Genomic DNA, 7,000 nt, shown 5'->3' on the forward strand with positions numbered 1-7,000 from the left:
GTCATCAAATCTCTTCACAGCAATAAAACCCTAACTAAAACAAACTTTTGGTTAGAATTATATCAAGATATTTTATATTATTTGTGGCTATTGTGAATGATGTTGTTTCCCTAATTTCTTCTCAGATGGTTTGTCATTTATATAAAGGAGAGCTACCATTTTGTTATTATTGTCATTGTTTTGTTTCGTTTTGTTTTTAGTTTTTTTTGTGTCTAGTCATTTTGCTGAAGAGGTTTATCAGCTATTGAAATTCCCTGATTTTATTTTTTGAGATAGTATATAGGTTATGTTATCTCAAAATATATATTTATATTATTTGCAAATAATGATAGTTTGACTTCCTTTCCAATTTGTATCCCCTTAATCTCCTTCAGTTGTCTTTTTGCTCTAGCTCAAACTTCAAGTAATATATTGAGTCGATATTGAGAGGGTGGACAGCTTGTCTTGCTCTTGGTTTTAGTGGAATTGATTTGAGTTTTTCTCCACTTAATTTAATCTCGGCTATAGGCTTGCTGTAAATTTGCCTTTATTATGTTTAGGTATATTACTTGTATCCCTAATTCCTTCAAGACATTTATCATAAGGAGGTGTTGGATTTTGTCAGCATCTAAAGAGATGATCATTTTTTTCTTTCAGTTTATTTATATGACTAATTACATTGACTGACTTTTATATGTTAAACCACCCTACATCTCTGGGATGAACCTTACTTGGTCATGATGTATGATCTTTACAAGTTAGAGTCATCAAAAGGAAAAGAGCCTCAATTGAAGAAATTCCTTCATGAGATTCAGCTGTATGGCATTTTTTAAATTATTGATCAATGGGCAAGGGTAGTCCTGGATTCTATAAGAAAATAGGCTGAGCAAACTATGTGAAGCAAGCAAGTAAGCAGCACCTTTCCATGACCTCTGCATCAGCTCCTGCCTCCAGGTTCCAGCCTTGCTTGAATTCCTGTCCCAATTTCTCCAAAGATAAACTGTGATCTAGAAGTGTAAGCCAAATAAACCCTTTCCTCCCAAACTTCCTTTTCAGTCATGATGTCTCCACTTAGCAATAAAACCCTAAGACAGTCTTTTTAATATGTTCTTGGATTTGGTTTTCAAGTATTTTATGGAATATTTTTGCATTGATGTTCATAATGGAAATTGGTGTGTAATTCTGGACCTTTTTTATTGGAGAGAGGGGAACATTTTTTAATGACCGCTTTGATATTTTTAGATGTGTATGTCTATTTAAATTGTTTATCTGATTTGACTTAACTTTGGTAAGTAGAGAAAATCATCCATTTCTATTTATGTTTTCCAATTTTGTAGATTACAAATTTTAAAAGTATGACCTAATGATCCTTTAGATTTCCTTGATATCTGTTGTTATGTCCTCTTTTCATTTCTGATTTTGTTAATTTGGCTATTTTCTCTCAGTATTTTAGTTAGTTTGGATAAAGGCTTGGTTATCTTGCTGACTGTCTCCAAGAATCAACTCTTTGTTTCATTGGCTCTTTGAATTGCTCTCTTGTTTTCTATTATATTGATTTCAGTCCTCAGTTTCGATTATTTCCTGCTGTTCACGTCTCGTAGGTATGTTTGCTTCTTTTTGATCCAAAGTTTTAAGTTGTTTAATTTCTCCATTGTTTTTAATGTAACTACTTAATGTTGTGAACACTGCTTTCATTGTGTCCCATAAGTTTGCGTATGTGGTACACTCATTTTCACTAAACTCTAGAAAGTTTTTAATTTTATTTCTGTCTTTACTTAGTTATTATTCAGTAGAAAGTTGTTCAGTTTCCATGGGTTTGCAGGCTTTCTAGTGTTTCTGTTGTTTTTGAAATCCAGCTTTATTCTGTAGTAGTAGGATAAGATTCTAATTTTCTTGTATCTGTTTGGAGAAAGTTCCATGAGGTGCTGAGAACACTGTGTATTCTTTTGTGTTTGGGTGAAATGTTTTGTAACTATCTGTTCATTCCATTTGATTTATAACATATTAGTTTAAGTATTTCCCTGTTTAGTTTTTATTTTAATGATAGTGGGGTATCAAGGTCTCCCATTATCAATGTGTAAGGGTCACTGTGTATTATATCACTTTTAGAAATGTTTTTTTTACAAATATATATGGCCTTGCATTTGGAGAATAGATGTTAAGAATTAAATATCATTGGTGAATTTTTCCTTTGGTGAGTATGAAATGTTCCTCCCAATTTCTTTTGACTAACTTTGGTTGGAAGTCTATTTTGGTAGATACTAGAATTACTACATCAGCTTCCTTCTTAGAAACATTTACATGGAAAATCTTTTGACAACCCTTTACTCTGAGGTAACATCTATCTTTGATGTTGAGCTGTGGGTTTTGTGTGCAGAAAAAGAAGGGATTCTGTAGTTTCATTCATTGTGTTAGTCTGTGTCTTTTTATTGGGAAGTTGAGCCCATTGATATTGAGGTATGTCAATGACCAATGATTGTTAATTCCTGTTATTTAATTGGTGGTGGTGGTGGGTGATGGCACTTTGTGTGTGTGTGTGTGTGTGTGTGTGTGTGTGTGTGTGTGTGTGTTTCCCTTCTTTTGGTTTGGCTAGTGTGGCATAATTTATTTCCTCTGTTTTCATGTGTATAGTGAACCCCCTTGGATTTGTGTTTTTCTTTTAGTACCTTCTGCTAGGCTGGGTTTATAGATATTGTATAAATTTGAAATTCATACAGAACTCCACATGACTTCATCTGAAGCTTTGTCATAGCTGTATCGCTTTTTTAAATTTTGATCTACCACTTCTTTTTTAAATGTATTTTGTTTCCATGTAAGCCTTCTACACACACTGTATGGTTCAGTATTATTAAGTTCACTAGTTAAGACAATGAGCCTAAGGAGTGGCCAGAGAAAGTTGGTAGCGGTTCTCAACCAAGTAGTCAGTCTGAAACAGTATTTCTCAGTTGTTTCTTAGATTAAATGAAGCCTTTGGTTTTTTAAATTCACATAATCAATTGTGCATGTTTATATAATAGTATTACAATTAATTTAATCGGTATGTAGTAATCAAATCAGTGGACATTTTAAGTACTCCATTCAATACTATCTCTAACCTTCCCTCCCCTACCCTCCTCAGAATTTTCCCAAATCACATTACAAGACTTCCCTTGCATCAATGTAGAAACAAGAGCACTCTAAATGCTCTAAATGCAGAGCACTCCTAGGAGAAGCAGATCCTGAAGGAGAATAATTCAACGCTGTGGGCCCATAGCTTAAAACAAATAAAAAGGGGTCTGTGTGCCTTACTGTCCAAGAGATAGAGAAAGAAGGAATAATAGCAATAGTTTGATATTTTTAATGTTTGATATTTTATTTCTTATTTAAAGGTAGATACAATTTATAGATAATTTGAAAATAAAAAGTTAAATCTCTTACAGGTGCATCATTGCATTAAGAACATTGATAAAAAAAATCTACCACTTGTGCCCATTATGCACAATGTCAGACTTTTGTATTAATATGTATTTATTAGCTGATTTATAAGAGTAGAATCCTAAAGATTTCATCCATCTTCAGGTGTTAGCCACCCTGATGACCCCTGCATTACTAATTTCACAGGTAAAACCTCCAACTCCAGTAAAGGACCTGATGCTCTCTCCTACCCAGCATCAATGACTTGTAGCTCTTCCTTCCTTAGATATGTAATCTACCTGTTACTAGGCTGATGAACATTATATTCACTTCATTAAATTGAAAATTAAGTTCAACCATTCAAAGAACTATTCAGTTTGTAAACCACTCAAGAGTCAGCTAAGTTTTACATTGTGAGAGCAGTATTGTATAATTTCTAATTATTTTTGCAATTTTAAAGAAAGTCATCAGTTAAGTTAGAACTCGGAGGCAAAGGGCAGCACTGCCATCTACAGGCTTTGGTAAGCATTTCATACACTATTTGCTCTATGGGTTCACAGGGTAAAACAAAAAGTGAAATTAATCAAAATTTAACAAGAGTAAATTTACAAGTATATGTGTTTGTTAAGTAGTTTTTAACCACTGAGCGAGTATCAGCTATGATGTGTATGTGTATGATCAAAATTTTAACACAGGTTAAATACACATAATACACAGGTTGCAGAATAGTTATGAAATAAGTGTGCATATAAAAATCAAGCAGGAGAAACCCACCCTCTGCTGCATGCCAAGGGTGGGCAATAGACACAGAGAAGACCATCTGAAACCATGACACATGCTATGGCTAGGCAAAAGAAACACAAAGACCTTCCTGCTGCCATGTCATGCAGCACAGGAGGAGGGAAGATGTCCAGAGACTCAACAGCTGCCATGCAACATGGGCAGGCTGAAACACCTAGAGGCCTGCCTGCTACCATGCCATTTCAGCAGGAAAAAGAGGTTATCCAGAGGCCTGCCAGACATGTGGCTCACCTGAAGCAGGAGCCACTATAATGGAGAAGTATGTAATGGGCAGATGAGAGAGAAAGAGAAATGGAACAGTCTGAGCGTTATGAAAAGAGCTGAAACTGGAAACGGAAAGGTGGAAAGGAATAGCCTGCTGTGAGTAGCTAGCCCTGCCCTCTGAGACCATGACGATGTCCCATTCCATGCCGCTCCTGAAGGGACATGTCCATGGCCAGGCAGCTGCAGAGTTTGGTGTTAATGTCAGTAGTTCATATTATCACTAGAGATCATGGTCTGGAAAGCTGCATGGGACAATATACATCCAGGAGTTGTGCAGAACTGGCCCCTCTTACTGGTTGTAGCACTGAACAAATTCTGACCCTGCACCTGGTCAGGGCAGCACAGTGGGGCTAACCCTGGTGGCAGGGGCTCCAATGACTCATACTGAAGGGCATGACTGTGAAAAAGCTGACCCCACCACTTGTCTGCTGTGAAGTGGTGACAAGTGTGAGGTGGAGGTGATGCCCTACCCCTGTTATCACTCCTTGCTACCTCTGGGTCCTGGGGTCATGAGAAGAGGTGATCTGGCTCTGACCCCTTGCTAGCTGCAGTACTTGGGAGAGCCTGCCCTGAACCTTGCCTAGACAGCACAGTAGAGCTGGTGGCTTCCCCACCACTTCACCACCTGCAGTAGTCAGGAAAACTAGGAGGAGTCTCGTTGAGGATACAATATTGATGATGTAGCAGAAACCAGAAAACCGGACCAATGAGTTATTGCAATGAAAATTTGCAAGTGAAAATGTGTGGACAGAAGGGTATATTGTGGAATATGCTATGATATACTACAGCTCCGTGACGAAATATTTTCTTTTGCTTTATTTATTTTTGTTTCTGCATTTTCTTATTTTATTGCAGTGGAGGGTGGTTGCAAGGACAGAGGGCAGATACAAAAGGGCAGAGAGATGAGTAGGACTAGGATGCATGCTGTAAAATTCACAAAGAACCCAAAAGATTTTGGTTAATGCAGAAGTAGATTCAAATTGAGGCACCAGCAATGTAAAGCCTTAACTATCTCAACTAGGAATAGTAGCATTGTCTATAATCTCAGCAATCAGAGTTAGAAACAAGAGGATTTCCACAAGTTTAAGACCACCTTAAGAAACAGAAGCTGAGTAAGATATGCTTACCTGCTAAGTTACACATAATAGACAGTGATTTTATTCATAGAGTTGTCTACAAAGTGCTCGCTTGGCAATATCTCTTGTCTTGAGGGAGTTCACTATCTGTGAGCAAACCTAAATACAGCTGCATTGACCTGTTTTTGCCTTAATTATGCTATGATCTTCAACAGTACAGGCTAAGCTAGAAAAAATGTGATAAATATGTGCTTTTTTGGAAGATACTGGCAAAAAAAAGTTGACAATTATTATTTTACCTACTATTTTTAAAGAGTCCTGAAGCTTTTGTTAGCATCTAATATGCTATTGTGTCTTCTTCATAGCAACATTGTTCAATCCCTCCAACACTATACACCAGATTCCTTTCTTATTCCTTAACTAAAGAATCACCAGCTCTATTGAGGAGGTCTCATGTATGCGCTCCTAAAGATATCCCATATCTGTACACATTACTGTTAAAACTATTTCTCTCAGTTGTACTACAGAGCTATAGTAATAGAATTATCATGATATTGTCACAAAAACAGACATAGTGGTCAATGGAATCAAATTTAAAAACCCATATTCACACAAATATGAACACCTGATTTTTTTATATAAAAAAGCTAGTAATGCATACAGCACAAAAAAAAAAAAAAGACACCATCTTCAACAAATGATGCAGGTCAAATTGTATAGCTATCTGTAAGTGTAAATAAACCAATATCACCCTGCAGAAAACTCAACTCTAAATTGATCAAAGACATCAACATAAAACAAGATACACTGAACCTGAAAAAAAAAAGCAAAAGTGAGGAGTGGCCTCAAGTTCATTGGCACAGGAAAACTTTATGAACAGAATACTGTTGGTACAGGCACTAAAGATCACCAATTAATAAATGGGACTTCATGAAACTGCAAATCTTCACAACAAAGGACACCATCATTCAGACAAAGCAGCAGTCTACAGAATCAGAAAAGTTTTCTTTTTCCAACTACACCCCCAATAGAGGCATAATATCCAAATATACAAAGAACTAAAAACTAGATTTCAAGAAAACCACCCAATTTAAAAAAAAAAACTACAGATCTAAATAGGGAGTGCTTAATAGAGGAAACTTAAAGAAATGTCCAGTATCTTTAGTCATCAGGAAAATACAAATTAAAATAACTTAGAGATTTTATCTTCCACCTGGCATATTAGGTTAAGACCAATAAAACAAGTGACAGCTCATCACTTGTTTCCCAAAGACTGTTTCATTCTATGACAGAGAGGCCGGCTTAATCATGTTCATTGCTTTTCTATTCATACTAGTGAGAAATTAGAAGTAAAATAGATGACCCCATCAGAACAAATGAATAAAGATAATGTAGTATATTTACACAGTAAAGTATTACTATATAGTTAAAAATGAAATCATGAAATGCTCAGGTAGATCAATAGAACTGGAAAAAATAATACTAAG

The sequence above is a fragment of the Rattus norvegicus genome, chromosome 2 (assembly GCF_036323735.1).
Source record: "Rattus norvegicus strain BN/NHsdMcwi chromosome 2, GRCr8, whole genome shotgun sequence".
Classification (NCBI taxonomy): Eukaryota; Metazoa; Chordata; class Mammalia; order Rodentia; family Muridae; genus Rattus; species Rattus norvegicus.